The following is a 16,460-nucleotide window of genomic DNA, read 5'->3' on the forward strand; positions in this document are numbered from 1 at the left end:
TACAGGATTTTCTTATGGTATTTCAGATTAAATGCTGCATAAGAAATGCAGTATCCTCAAAATGTCATAGTTATAAGCTTCTGATTCACATATTTGCCATTTGGGAATATTAGGTATGATTCTATTTTTTAATGAAGATATAAAACATCAGAAGGAAAAAAGAATCCAATTCACAATTCTATCTGTCAAGTTTAGTGTGCACTGACTCCAGATTCCATAATAACATCACGCTGTGAGTGTGCTTTCAGCAGCAGCTCCAAGTGCATTCACATCAGGCAGTGGGGAAGGCAGAGGCTGAGACAGATGACACCCAAAGCTCATCTAATGCATTAAAACCTTTTTGTCTTAAATTGATCCCATCTCAGATATGCTTAGTGTTCAGTCTCTTCTTTTTCTAGCTGATTTAATTATAACTTTCCAACTGGTAAAAACTGTGATATGAAGCTTTGTAAATGAGCATTTTAAAGAGAAAGGGGGATAGAAAAAGACTTAAATCAAAAATCTGGGGATAAAACACACTGGGTACAGCCATACAGTTTAACACAGTCTCAAACACAGGCACAAGGCTCTGCATCACTTGAAACGTGAGTTACAGTTTAACCTCTGACCACTCAAGCCACTGAGCCAGTCTGGCACACCACATGGTGGGCTTAAAACTGACCCAGAGCACCCATAGAAAACACCTCCTGTATTCACAGTCCCAGACCCCACATCTACATGAATAAATTGTGTCAAAATTCCCTTCACACCTCCCACCACTCCTTTTCCCTAGGTCCCAGTTTTACTTCAGTAGGTTTTCCAGAACAGTTTTTTCCCAGTATCTGTTTGTACAAGCAACAATTTTCTTGTGTTTTCTTATTCAAGGGTGAAGTTAAAGGAACAAAGGCTCCTCTTTCATAATGTATCACCTTCCTGAACAGACCAAACAAGGTCTCAATGAAAAACCACATGCTTTTATTCGTACCCATCAACCTACCAATAAATGTACAGAGAACAACCACAGAAATAAGGAGCTTGCCACCCTTGAAACCTTCCTGAGGGCCTTCCAGAGATGAGGTGTACTCCCATACACCAGTGGTGGTCTTCAAAGCACAGTATAAATCATTTGGCATGTGAAACAATAGACAGGATATCTTCAGAAACGCATGTTCAAAGCGATTAGGGAAGGCGATGGAGCATGACAGCCACAGATTTTCTTCCTACTTCTCAGTGGAGACAGAATTGACTCATCTTAGTACAGTACCACAGTCCAAAATATTACATCTATAGTTGTTTTTTTTAAGCTGTATGCTTTACATGTAGAAAGAGAGCATGGAAATAAACATGAAAAAAGTTAATCATTTTATGGCCCCAACTCAAACTTTTTTTCCTTCAGCAGACGTAGGCATGCAAAGTGGGATCCCAATTTAACCAAGAGCCAACCTTGGCATCAAACAAGTGCTGATACAACCATATGGTTTGAAAGAGTTTTCTCTCCCTCTGCTAAGTACCACCTCACATCTTGGAGAGGACATGTCTTACAACCATTATCAGCAGCAATTATAAAAGGCATCTGCCTCTGGTGACGAAGAAGTGGAACTGCTGTGATGAGGGGCAGGGAAGGCTCCAGGCTGATGGTACTTCCTGGAGTTCCCATTGCTCACTGAGGACACCAGCACATGGCAAAGGATCTAATTAAGCAGCTCTACTGCTGGGAGCGAGATGTGGGGCACAGACAGGTGACTGAGCTACAAGGGAAGGGAAGAAAATGGAAGGGATGGGGTATTTGGGAACAGCAGAGCCAAGTGAGCAGGGATTTAGGCAGAGGAAAAACATGGGATTGGGGATACAAAGACACTCCAGAGATTTTCCTGGCCTATTTCAGCTGCTGCCCAACCAGTCCTGTCTGTCCCACAGAGCAAAGGAGGAGCTCCTTGAAGTCAAACCTGCCCAAATGCCTACAGTACAAAGGTAACACTCAGCACAGACCCACAGAGCCTTGTGCTCAAAGAGTCACTTAAATGCCTGTGGGTACAGAAGCATCTCCAAAGCCAGCTGTCCACATCTGCACAGCCCTGTGCCAGGCTCTGGCCTTGCTGCTCTGCTCAGAGCACCCACACCTGAAGCACCATTACCCTGCAAGCTGGGGAAGTGACCCCAGGTAATCCAGGTAACTGTAATTTCATTGCAGAAAGAGAAAGGAAGTGAAGTCACTGCAAATATGATGTTGAATGAGGCCCACAGGCAACTGCTATGGTCCCAAAATGTCAAGTACCCTGTCCCTTATCCACTAGTCTGGATCATCACTTCATATGGGCTCACCACAAAAGCTCAAAGAGAATCCAGAAAAAACCCAAGCAGTTTACTATTCCTATGAATGCTGCCCTGCCCTTTTTCTCATCACAAACTCTTTTCTAAGTTCAAGACTAAATTCAATGTAATCCCAATACTGGCACAATACCTCCTGCACGTAATCATCAAGACTTTTAAATAATTTATATGAGACATGAATACGCTGCCATCTGCACACAAAGGAACTGCTCACTCCACAGCACTCATGCATGTGTTGGGAAAGGAGAAGGTGAGGTGGGGACAGCAGTAGGGTCATGCTGGGAAGCTGTTGCTACATGGTGGCTCTTTGGTGACTTCGGTAACAAACTGGATACAAGCAATTTAATCTACCAAAGCAGTGGGTGCTAACAGGAATCCCTGCTGGCAGGTGCAGCAGAGAGGACAAGCATCAACAAAACAGGCATAATAAAGGTCTCACCCCAAAAGACAGCCTAGACAAAGGCTGCATATCACCTCTGATAGTCTGGCATCACAATGGTGGGATGTGAAGCCTTGGGACCCCTCTGTGCAGCCATGACTAGTCTGGGCTAAAAAAAGTGAGACTGTTCTTTGACTTTGGAGCTCCACAAAGCATGGAGTTTCATGGAAAATTTAAGAAAAACCAGGGTATCAGTTACTCCTTCCCACACTGCAGAATCTTATTCTGCTCTCCACTTCCAAAACCTTAAAAATCTAAGGTACAGTCCAGGAAGCATCTGCCTTGATTTCAAACACAGGACAGAGAACTATCGACAGACCAGATAAAAAGGAATGGACTTCTGTGTGGATGCCTCAGGCTAAATTAACTGAGCCACAGATTACACAGACGAGTACACAAGGCCAGATCTCATACCAGTAGATTGCACCATTTGAGTGGCAACATCAGCATCTGGAGGGTGTGTGAATTCAGCTCTGCAATAACAAACCTGTGCAGAGCTCAGCCGGTTGAGGCCATTAGGGACCAGGGCATGAGTCCCAGGCAAGCTGTTCAGCCTCTGACATCTGCAACACAGAGTTACATCACTCACAAGGTAAACTTCATAAAGTTTAAGAACCTTGCAGGATGACAGATCTACTGCAGCACAAACAACTCCTCTTCAGGGCTTGTACTGGCAGAGATGGACCCTCTATCAACGGAAATTTTAAGTGCAGTTTTGATTTAGGTAAGTCTTGACCAAATACTTCTGTACACAAAGCAAATAAATACAAGTCATAACTACTTACATACCCCAAATGCAGCAATAGCATCACATATTTAGTCACATGTGCCACTTTTAAAGGAACACCCTATTTTTTCCTGATACATTAACTGAATTAGTGGAAGATTTCCATCTGGAGTTCTTCTGCAGGGACTTTTTTTCCATCCAACTCCAATAATTTAACTTATTTTTTAGAATTATTTTTAAAAGACTTGTTGCTTTGATAGGGAGCAGGAGTTACAGAAGTGTGTCTTCTCTGGAGGCTCTCCCTCCAAATAGATTTCAACAGGTAAATGGTCATTGCAGGCTCAAGACTACTTTTCCTTGGGTGCTGCCCAATTCCCAGTACTTATGCTGGTAGTACTCCTAGGCACAGTAGGACTACAGCATCAAATCAGATAGAATATTTAAGGGAACACAAATTTGGAGGCCTATCCCAGGAGGCTCAGGAAGTGGTTGGCCATTTCACAATGCTAAACACAGTGAGGACAAAGGAATTAAGAGATGACAGACTGAAACAAACGTTGCTGTGAAGTGGGACAGACCAGTAACAGCCATCACAAATTGCTATTCCCCTTGGGCAGCCCTTAGAAACATCATGAGCGGCTTGAATTGCTTTATTGATATTTACTCTGCCTTCACCCTTGGTGATTTATACAAATAAGAGATTAGAAGAAGGAAGGAAGGAAGAGCAGCAGTAGCAGGAGGGAAGAGGGGGGTAATTAGTGCTGTGAGAATTCAGAAGATCAGTAGGGTCCTAGTGATGAGGGAAAAGAGAAGATGAAAGAAATAATAAAGAAAGGGACTGACACACATTTAGTATTTCAAGCACAGAAAGGTTCTTGCAGCTAGGGATGCTGAAGCAAGACTTGCTTATTATTATGACTATGACAAAGCAGAAAAAAAGTGGAACACACATTGATTAAAGCAGCAGGCATCTCCCTTGGATGCTGAGACTCAGCAAGGGGCTGCAGCTTCCCAAGGAGGCAAGCATTTAGATTTCAGCTATTCCGAGACATGGACCATATGTTGGGGCCATCTGGAGACTGCTTTATTTGATGGATGTTGGATGCCTCCAAAGGCACCAGGGAAGGGAGCTGAAATATTGGTAACTGATTGATGCTGAGGGCACTTAACTAAAGATGACCCCACTTCTTCACAATTCACACCTGCTCCACAGGAGAAGCTCAGAAATTGTCTTCCCAGTGGAGATGATCACTTCTACAGCTTCCAGAAGGCAGTGGCTCCTGACAAAGCGTGCAGCCATCATTTAACTGGCGCAGCTGGTGAACTCAGTGGGATGGCCCTAAGTGTGCTCAGCCAGCACTCAACAGCTGATCCAGCTGGAGTGTCCCATTCAGTACCAGACATGAATTATCAGCACACCATCAAAAGATGTGTGTGTCAATGAATGAAGCCCAGGATGCAAAGAGCCCTCCCATGCCTTCAGAGGCTGCCCTGCCCTTTCAGCACCTTCTGAAAAGCCTTGCCAGGAAGAGAAGCTCCACTGGAGCACCATTCACAGCGATGCAAAGATGGAGAGAAAGGACATCCATGTAGGAACTCTTGGCTGACAGCTCTGCAGCACAGCTCATGAGGGACATTTTTGTTTCACCCCCAGAAGACAGGAAGCCAAGGCCCTGACATGGACAGCTCAGATGGAAAAGGAAAAGGCACACCTCTGTCCAAGCCACAGCAAACCCGTTTTGCAGTTAAAAAACTAAAACCAACAGTAGCAAAAAACACCACCAAAAATCCCTCCAAACTAAAACTACCCAAAAAAACCCCAACACCCAGACACTCTTGAAGGCAGGCAGTGTTCCTCTGTGTGAATATGCTTCATGTGTAGCAGACACCAGAAGTATTTAAGTTACCAAAGACCATCACATAGAAATTCACCTGCCAAACTATAACCAGGCCTTTTGCTGAGACCTGTGCAGAGAATCAGGTTTTGTCTTGCACCAACAGAAGGTGAAAGAAGGCAGAATGCTCTGTCTCTGTACAAGCAGAGAACAAGCAAAAGAACCCAATAAACACCTCTCTAAGAGCAGCTTCCAGAAAACAGCTTGCTAGACCACCCTGCACTTTGTCTCTGCCTGAAAAAACAGCAAACACTTTCTTCCACAGCATTCAACTCCAGAGCTTGGAAAATCATCTGAATACAAATGTTCACTACCCTCAGTGTACAGATTTTGCATCCAAGGGCAGAGTGTGAAACATGCTTTTACAGCTCTTCCTAATATCCTCTCACCAACCCAGTGCACAGTTCTAATAGTCCCTGGGATTATGGTGCAGGAATTGCTGAATTATAACCCTGAGGCTTGGCCATGGAATGCTGTCCTGCTTTGTGCTCTGCTTCTCAAGGAGAAGAGGGACCCTTTCAAAGGAAGCTGTGAGGCAGTCAGCACCCTCACTGCCACAGCCTGAGCCTCAGATACTGCGTGCAGGCTTCACTCACTGCCTGGGGATGCATGACTCCTGATGCCAAATTTCCCCAGTGTGACACCAGAGGCTGGGAGCTGTCTGACAAACCCCAATTTCTCATTTGTTGCCAAACAAAAGTGAGGCACAAGTCCTTTGTGAGGGCAGACTGAATCAGGTGATGGAGCTGTGACAGTCAACACTGGATGAGAGTTGGCCTCTGCTCTGCAATCTCTTAGGAGTATATCTCTGGAAAGAATGTGGAGACGGGCCTCCCTCTGTTGGGAGACTTTGCCACTTATTGGTTGCCCACAGAAGACGTCAGATAGCTGTGCAGTGACAGTCAGCCAGGTGTCCTGGAGTTGGAGGGATTTGACTAAGCACAGGTTATATCCCACTGAATGTCCTCACTAGCAGGCAGCAAAACAGTGCCCCTTTATACACCTGGAGCTCAAAGTAGAGCAGAGTAAAAGCAAAGCAAGAGAGTCCTTCCAGCCCTCATCCCCCACGCTGCAGCTTGTGCTTTGTATCCCCAACTCAGACAAGGACTGGGGATTTGGTAAAGTCAAAGGAGAAGAAAGTACAGAGGAGGGGTTATAAATATGCATCAGTGTCTCAAGGCTGGAGATCAAGGACAATTTTATGAGAAAATCATTTTAGAATAAAAAAAGTGGTGGTGAGGGTGTATGTGAATGTGTAAAGCTTCATAATAGCAAAGGAACAATCCTGTCCTTCCTCCTGGATAGGAGGAAAGGAACACATTAACTGCTACCTGACACAGGAACTTTGGAGGTGTAAACCTCCTTCTGCCCTCTCCAAATTATAAGCTTTTTGGGATGGAGGATGTCTTTAGCATGCAATTATGCACCTGGTAAAATCAAAGGACTTTATTTCAGTTTCTGACAAACCAGAGCAGTAACACAGGTTTGGATGTAGCTGCATGTCTCTGTCAGGCACCACAGTCCCCTGCTGAGCATGGAAACCAACAATTCTTCAATAAGTGAAGGCTCTAGAGACCCCCAGTGCTAGAAGTGAGGAGGTATTGATCCACTGAGACCTGACCAACCTAGATACTCCAAAACAGGTACTTCTTAATCAGGTTCTGAAAAACTGGAAAGTAAAATGCACAGCAATAGTCTTTGTGGGATAATTTACTTCAACAGACTTTTAGTTGGTCAGCAGATCACATGGTGATTTATTACCCTTGGCCTAGGAAACAAAGAATCAGCACAAAAGGTGTAAACTGATAGTAGTGCTTAGACCTAATCTACCAACAGAACAGAGAAACATTATTCCACTTGCCAGAAATACTCCACGTGGTGACACCAGTTACCATGAAACACATCAGATAAACTTTGCAACATTAGCTTACCTTTTCAGAAGAGCCAGCCAAGACCACTGCAATGCACAGGAGGCAACGCAGAGCAGCCAGTGGTGCTGCACTAATTTCCATGGTGCTGGGACTGATAACTCCTCTAGCTCAGCATTGTGAACCATGGTGAGTCAGTCTTCAGCTTTATCTTTGCAAGTAGTTTCTGCATACTTAAAAAACAACTAGCTTGGAAGAATGCATGAGGAAAATAAGGCACAGGACAGAACCCTGCTCAGCCAGAAACTCTCCACATACTCAACCACACATAGCATCAAGGTGTAGCACTCACCTATCTCAGAGAATTTTTGACAGATTTGGGTCTTGGCTTTCTTACAAATTCCACTCCCCTACTCCCAGCAGCACCTGGACCAGGTGAGACCACACATGCACACAGCAGCAGCTCAAGGAGGGTCAAGACAGCTGCTGTTCTCCAGACTGAATTGTGATCCCTTACTGTCCCCATGAGCCATCAACTCTTGAGCATATGTGGCTTTTACATGAGCCCATATGTTAAAACAAATAGTATGTGTCTAACTTCTGCACCATCCTTTCAAACCAGACATTTCAAACAGTGCATCCAATCGTCCTCCCATTGTATTAAGTGCAGCAGGTGCAGCAACAGAGTCCATTAAAGCTTACCGTGTACTAGCACAATTGTTGCCATTAGTGGGAGGTAAACTGAGACACAGAAGGACACATTTTCCTCCAAGGTCATACAGTAAATCTACTGCAGAGCACAAACAGAAATCAGTGCTTCTCATTTCCAGCCCAGGCTTTGACCATAATTACAAGTGAGAGATGAAATTTGGCTCCCATTCTAGAGGTTGGGGAAGTTCAGGACCCTGAATCTATTCTTGGCTTTTGCTTCCCGCTTCAACGTGTGACTTTGAATAGGTCAAATTTTGATGCCTGTGCATTTGGAGTGGCATGTCATGCTTAGGTTCCCATATATGCAAGATGTATCCATTAATACTGGGTTAGGCAGTTTGTATGCAAATAAAAGCACTTTGTGCACACAGGGTCTCATTTTGATACTGTCACCTTCTGGTGACAACGAGTTCTTTGTCTGCTGCACCACCCCAGAGAGCACTAACAGCCCTGTCCCTCACTTAGCAGGTACCATGATGACAGAGGCAAGTTCAGGCAAACCATGGAAACCTCAAGAACACAAATCCCCTGTATCCTCTCACTGTGCACCAGGGAACACGCACACTAATACAAGGAACACCTTCCCGTCCCTACCCAGCTGACCTGCCTCAAACCATCTCCCCCCCCATGAGAGGATGCAGACTTCAAAGGGTCCCCCCCTTGACCAGGGACCACTCTGGTGTTACCAAGACTGACTCAGGTAAAAACGCCACTGTTGCAAAACACCAGCTCATTCAGACTAAACTGTTTCAGTGGAATTGCTATTAAAAACAGAGCTTATAGTTTAAACAAAACACAGCAGAACAACAACAAAAAAAACCCACTCCACGAACAAAAAGCCACAACAAGCAAAAAAAAAATCCCAAATGGAAAAAAAACCCAAAAAAAAAAATCAAAAAAATTGCAAGAAAATAGGAAGAAATGATGCTTGAGTCCCCTCCTGCAGCACTCCCTGTCTGTTCAGAGTCCTGCTCTGCCCAGCCAGGAGCAGTGCTCGGATGAAACACTCATCCTCTCCTTGGGTTTTTACACAAAAGCATTTACAGACAACACACACCAAATCCTGACTGGCTTTTTGCTTCTTACAAGACAGCCCTCGTGTTTCCTGGCCAGACAGCAGGTCAGCTCAGCCGCTCTGCGCCAGGCAGCAGCGCGAGCGTCAGACGCCAGCAGCGCTGGGAGACGGGCACAAGCACAGCCACCCTTCTGTGAGCCCTGTTCCAAAAGCTCATGAGGTCACATAAGTGTCCTTGGGAGATAATGGTCAACAGTAACTCTTGTTTCACAGGAACCTAACCTCGTCCTCACAGCAAGGATAAAGCAAAATTTGTAGATGTGGGTTTGAAGACACAGTTCTTCTTGACCTCCAGTTCTGGAGACACTAATTTCTCCAGCTGACTGCTGTATTTTCACAGTTGCTGAGCAAACTCCAGTTGAAATGAAGAGACTTTGGATGATTCAACACTGTTAAAAGTCAGCACTGGAGAAACCTTGACCCTGGCAATTTCAGTCATAATGTTGCCTTTGAACAACCTTAGAGCTTCGACTTCATTGGTAGCACTTAAAATTACAACACCCCCCCCATTAAACCTGCCTAAAGTAGCACAGTGAATGGATAAGGCCTTTTTTGTTGTCTGTTTGGGTCTTGTACCTTACACAGTCCAAGACATAGTCCAGAATCAACTCTGATGAAAGCTGGAGTAGAAAAGCATTCAATCTTCACTTTAACATTTCTAGAGATTAAGAGGTCACCATAGTCCTCAGCATCAGATACAGTACCCATGGCTAATTAGCTTCACAGTTAAACCTCACTTTATTTCTGGTCAGAGTGTGCTCACCTTTCATTTCAACCACTGGATCTTGCAGTACATTAAAAACTGCTCTCCATCTAGATACCAGACATATTAATCACTCTTCAATTAATCAAATTCCTGCAGCCTCTCATTATAAGTCATGCCTTATGATCATTCTCATGCTATTCTCTGACTTATCTCTGATATGTTTTTCCCCCCAATATCTTTTTTCTAATTACAGGTATCAGAAACTGCTGCAGGTATTCTACAAGAGATCTCACCAGTGCTAATTTCAGAGAAAACATATTAACCTTCCTACTTCTTCCAATTTCTGTGCCTGCCCTCCCACAGACAGCATTTGCTGTGCTGCTCCCTGGGTAAGACTCGGCCACTGGGGCAGCAGTTGCCCCATCACTCCCCTACCACAGGAACAAGGGATGGGAACACAGTGCTCAGGTCAAGTCCTGAGGGCTCTGCTTCACCTGACTAGTGAGTGAGTGGCCCTGCACCTTTTCTGCTTCCCATAAATAGGCCACCCTCTCAGCTCTCTGCATCCAAATACCTGCTTTTACAGGTAACACTCTTCATACCATTTCCTCGTGCTAGTTCACTGAGCAACTCAATGACTGTCCATGAAAGACCTGTCCTTATCTTCATTACCCTTCCTCCAGGTCACTCATGACTGAGCAGTAAACAGGCACGAGCTGACCTCAGACAGACCCCACTAAAAAGCCCCAAGAGCTGAACCAAATGTCCTGAATTGCACTTTGCTACTCTAGCAGCCACATCATAGTCCCACTTGTAATTCTAAAGAATGGACTAAATTTCATAGATTAAGCTATTACTTTTCAAGATTGCCATAATAATGATACTTAACATTCCTGGAGCAATTTACATTTTCAAAGCACTGCAAAAATGTTAATTAACAGCATGCTTATACCAGCTTGGGAAAGCAGTCACCTCAAAACTGCTGCTCTGCTGCTTCATTCACATACGCTCATTCTAGACAAATATCAGAAATCATTTAACTCCCATGTTCCTGGTAATCTTTTATTCTACCAGTTATTTAAGATTAATTTAAGGTTCAGCAACAAAGTGGAACTAAGGATATTAACATGAGCCTTAATAAATTCATGTAATTCTGATTGTCTATTAAACGACCAAAGAAAAACTTGTATTACAAAAGTCTCAGCCTTCACTGACTGTGTTGCACAATACTATGTGCAGCTATGTTTTTCAATAAAAATTCATACATTTAAAGAAGTCTGACTTGTAACTGGATTGCAGTATTTCCAAAATTCACCCTATTTTTACCTTGCACAATTCAGCTATAACAATCTTTGAAACTCAGTGTAATTGTGCCTTATATTGGAAGAGACTGGCACAAATCCACAAAGGATCATCTATTTATAAGAAAAAACATCCAAAGGTACTGGCTGACACATTTTATGAAGAATAACACTCCTGCTTTAGGGAATAAGCCAAATATTGGAGGTTGGGAAGACACTTTTCCTACAGAAGCATTGATCTGTGGCTGCTTTGTGAGAGTTCTGGTGAGGCACTGGCCCTTCGACACAGTCAGAGAGATAATGGACAAAACCAGCCATAAATCTCAGATACTGTGACAGCTTCCATTAGTTGGCATTTGCCAGGCTCTTAGCTGGATCTGAACTTCATAAACCCTTAAAGGTATTTGGATCCAAGTGTTTCTACATTCCTCAGCCTCTGTGAAGGTTGGCAGAGCTAAACAAGCACTTTAAGAAGTGATGGCACAAGAGTTGAAAATTAAATCACCAAAAAACATTCCCTGCCACAGATCTGGGGAAGGGTTGCCAATAACTCTTGAAGCCTAATTTCATCCATCACCGAGAGCAATACACAACAGAAAGCCGCTTATGCAGTGCCCTGCTGAGCATCATCTGTTTACTGTGTATACTGCCATTTTTTTAAAATGTGTGAAAAATGAAAAACTATTTAAAGTCCAAATGCTGAATTTGCAGACTCCAGCCTTATGCCAGACAAGATGCTGATCTTTAAGCCTATTGGCCTGAAAGAGTTTCATATTTAAAGAAGTGGCTTTCTTGTGTTGCAGCGTTCAGGTCAGATGGAGCCCATCTGGAGCAGGAGCGGAGCAGGGTCAGCAGGATCAGCCACAAGCAGAGCTGTGCACAACAGAGACTAAAGCAGCTTGGCCCACTTAAACCCAGCAAAGAAAAATGCAAGAGGGAATATGATCCTCCCTGAGGTATTTATAGGACAGCATTGGAGCCCAGTGCAGATAAATATGGCCAAGAATACACATAACCTAGAAATCAGCAAGGTTTGATCAGCACAAGATGGCTTCAAAGCAGGTTCCCAGAAGGAATATGGATTTTAAGAGGGCACTTGAAGTTCATTAACATGGTGTACAATGAGGTTTTCAGCAAGAAAAGAAAGACAGGGCAGCTGGCCAGGGAAGCTTTTGCCCCTCCTTGGCTGGCATAATGGCAGGTTGCAAAGACAGAGGGCGATTTTAATCAAAACCCTCTTTACAAATGTGTTTCAGTTTCCCCCCTATGGCCCAGCTGCTGTCTAAACATTTTCTCTTGGTTTTGAAACACAAATACCTTGAGGGAAGATTCACGTTGATGTTTCTCTTGAGATAATAACAGCTGCTCTCTATTAGTGTTTCTTACAGATTTACTCTCACTAAATGCCCAGTCAGCTCAACACAGGTTTGACAGGAAAAAGAACAAACAAGGAACTCAGGAATTTGTTTAATGGAGGGCTAGAGCCAGCTGCAAGTATAAGCCAGCACTGGGACTTGCATGCATGCATTCAGGAATAAACTTTACTTATGTAAAAGCTCTGCCGTCCTCAGTCATGTGCCAGGGAAAAAAAAAATAGCTGCTGCATCTGTTGGTAGTATTTGCAGACTCTGGACAAAATTCAGGCAGCCAGCAGCAAAGCAGCCACAGCTGAGGAAGTCATCTGCAGCAAGAGCACCTGCTACAGCCTTTTGCTGCATGAATGAAGTAAAGACCCAGCCATGACACTGTCCCTGCCCATGGAGCACTTCACCTCTAACTCAGGTCAAATGCTAAAGCACCAGTTCAGTCTAGCAAGAACTCCCCAGGCAGGAGAGGACACCAGCTGGATGGTACGTGACAGATGTCTGGGCACACAGGCGGTCACATTTGCTACTTAAGTGCCTGCAAAATAAGGGATCTTCCACTTGGAGACACGCTTTCATGCTAGGATTATTCTCTGCACTTCCTCAGGAAACAATTCCAAATGCCTAGATCTCAAAATCCCAAGTATCTATTGCAGGTGAGCTTGCTGCACAACAGGCTGCATTTGCAGAGAACATTTAAAACCACCAGGTTACTCCATCATGACTCCTTCAGAGAAGCCAGTCCAGGACAAAACCAGGTTTTCTGGGGACAGTGTAAACCAAGAAAGAAGTTTATTTGGGATTTGTGCTTAGAAACTAAAGTATCACCTATTCAGTCTAGAAAGATATTTTTATGGAAAAGTGTCCTGGCAATATTATCTTGGTTTTTTATCCCTAGCCCATGTTCCTTCCCACCATCCAGTCTATCCCACTTCCCCAGGCAAGTTACAGTATAGGCAGAAAACTGACTTTTTTGTCACATTTACAATGACCTAAAGAAACCATGCTTGACCCCAGGCAGTCTAACTTATTCATAAGATACTCTCACACCATGTATCACAGCTATGATTTATTTATAAAGCATTCTTGATCTGACACATTACCCAGAATATGTTCCACTTAGCACTGAAGCATCTGTTTATTGGAAATCCATCCATATAATTGCCCTGTACATATCTATGGAAGTCACGATATCCCACACATTGAGAGATTTGTGGGTTTACACTAACACCTGCACCGTGGCCTAAGCAGGAAAAGAGAAGCAATTGTGGGTGATACCACCAGTACCTGGTTTCTCCCACCTGAGGGGACATGATGTTTTTCCTCAGTAGGAGCCCTGGGATGAGTTCACAAAATGGATGGTTCAGCCATGCACTGAAATGCTCCACCATGCACTGCTGGATCAGACCCATCCTCAACTGGGCCAGTAATCTAAACATTACATAATTACAGTATTACTTTACAAAAGAAGTCTTTATACTATTGGCTTCACTGACCCTTTGCTTTTCCCCATTGTCCTGTGTACACACTGTAGCTCTTGATGCTGTAAGAAGTCGGTCAGAGAAGATGGATATGCAATGAGGAAAAAAGTCTGGGTTTACATCACTCTTGAGTAAATCCTCCATTAAACCAGTGAGATTGCCTAGGACATGCACCATGATGACTCAAGGGCAGTATCTAACCCTGACAGGCCTCTTTGGGCACACTAAATGTGCGTGTCTATTTCCCCCCCTTCCTCATCCTCAGGCTCACCAGCAGCGCTGGTCCTGGCTACCTGTACTGCCAGAACAGGATTGTCTCATGAACAGTCCCCCAATCCCTGCAACTGCACAACCTCTGGTAGTTACAGGGTTTTGTGAAATAGAGCTTGAGAAACCCTAAATACTTCCGTGGTTTTCACGGGCTCATAAACTGCAACAATTAAACAAGAAAATAGATGCCTTCTATCATCCTGCTGGAGAGCTAGAGTTATTAGAGTTCAGGAAAGCCTTCCATCTGTTTCTCCTTTTACCTTTTGCCACATAAATGTCTCTTTGGCTATATTAGGAATGGACTCTTGCTTCTCCTCCTCCAGACAATTTTTTCAAACTTCCCTAGCAGTCAGTACAGAAGCAATGGCAAATATATTCAATAACCCTGGTAGATATTTGAAAGAACAACTGGGAGAAAACTTTTCAGGTTCCCAACAGCATCAGGACCTGATGAGATGGTCCTGAGCTCACAAGGAAAACCCTGAAGCTAAGAACATGTGTGCCCTCTGGTTCAGTGTGCCCCTGCTCTGCCAACATGATCTAGAAGTGTCACATGTGACATTTAGGAGGACTGTCAGGACTCAAAACTACCATGAGATTATAACGAGTGGGCCACCACAAACCTGCAAACCTGTGCCAGTACCACCAGCAGAAAGATGCTTTCATCAAGATACATTCAGGGATGGTGTGGGGAAGAGGACTGGGTCTCTGAACACTGGTGTCTTCTTCCAGTAAACCTGCAACATGGCTGAGAGTCCTGGAAGAAGAATCACCCGTTTTTCATAAAGTTCTGGATATGTTTATCACAGCAATGAGGCCTGCCAAGACCAAAGAGAGAACACAGCTGAACTTGGCAAAAAAGCAGCTCATGTCAAGCTCCTCTTTTACCATGTCATTAGGAGGCTGGCTCTGCAACACAGAGAGCATCCAGCAATCAGTATGAGATGGGATGATAGGTAGGAGAGCAGCAGCTGGTATCAGAGAGGTTTAAGCACTCTGAGATCTTTCAGTCCTGAGCCATCACACCCACAGCAAAGGATTTTCAGCTGCTGTTATATCTCCTCTTGGATGGGCTTGTGCTGGTGGCCTGATGGAGAAGAAAGCCAGGAAGAAGCTCAAGGCCCTTTCATCCTCAACTGCCCAAGCAGCATGGAACAAACAACTCATTTATATAGTTTTGAGCCCTTCTGGCCCTTGCCACAGGCTTTCTCTACAGTCACCTGAAATCAGGAACCACTACTGAACAAACTGTCCATGGCAACTGAATTACAGTTTCACCCATCAAGGACAGGCTCAAAGAACCGAAACACCACCAAATCCACCCTGAATCACCAAGGCTCAGGGCAGCAAACAATTATTATATTTTGTATATCACAGTGCCTCATGTGGGGTCAGCCAGAGACTTTTACCCTGTGTTTGTTCCTGCCCTTCTCAAGAAAAAAAAAAAAATTCCTTAAAATGATTAGTTGTCCTCAGCAGTAATTAATTATCCCCCAAGTAGTGAACTGAAATGACAGTGATATTTCTACTTGAATCCTCAGGGGAAAATCCGGTTGTCTTGCTATGCTCTCTAAACCTGACATAAAGTTAAAAATAGGAAGTTTAATATGCAGTCTGCAGGACTTTTTCTGCCTGTAAGGCAATCCCAAGGGATGTCTCAGTTCAACTGCAAGCTCACAAAGTCCCGCTGTCCTAGAGAAGGCAGTGACATTTATTTCCCTGTTTGGCAGCTCAGGCTCAGTGAAACACTAGCAAGAACTAAAAAACTTGTCAATTAATACAACTGAAGATAATTTACAGGAAAAGCTTTTAAACATGTTAATCTCCAGTGAAGCCTGCTTAGAGCTACGTGACAGAAACAGCATGAGGAAAAGTGGAGATTTGGGCTTCCAGTGACTGGGAGCAGATGTTATACCTACATCTATGAGCAGCAGCTGGGTGGGCAAGGACAAACACTAATTCATGTTTCTGCTGTATAAGTAGCCATGGTGGGTTGGAAGCTGTAACTTGGGGAGCAAATTGGGTTTGTCTTAAGGTGATTTTCCATCTCAGGTTTCAGGTCGTGATATATATCCATGCTTGTTACCTTTCCCACAGTGATCAAAAAGCGAGACTATTGAACAAGTATTTTGGTTAATTTGTATCAGTTCTTCATTCAAAGTTAAAAGCTGTTACAAGCTCATTTTACCAGATTTTCTTTTATTAAGAAAAAAAAGTCTGAAATCCCCTATTTTCCTCTCTTTCATTAATGAAGCAATATCTTGGAGTAAGAACAAGAAAATCCCCAAAGGATTAGTCTAGTTTCTCTCCCTG

The sequence above is a fragment of the Corvus brachyrhynchos genome, unplaced genomic scaffold (genome assembly GCF_000691975.1).
Source record: "Corvus brachyrhynchos isolate BGI_N302 unplaced genomic scaffold, ASM69197v1 scaffold162, whole genome shotgun sequence".
Classification (NCBI taxonomy): Eukaryota; Metazoa; Chordata; class Aves; order Passeriformes; family Corvidae; genus Corvus; species Corvus brachyrhynchos.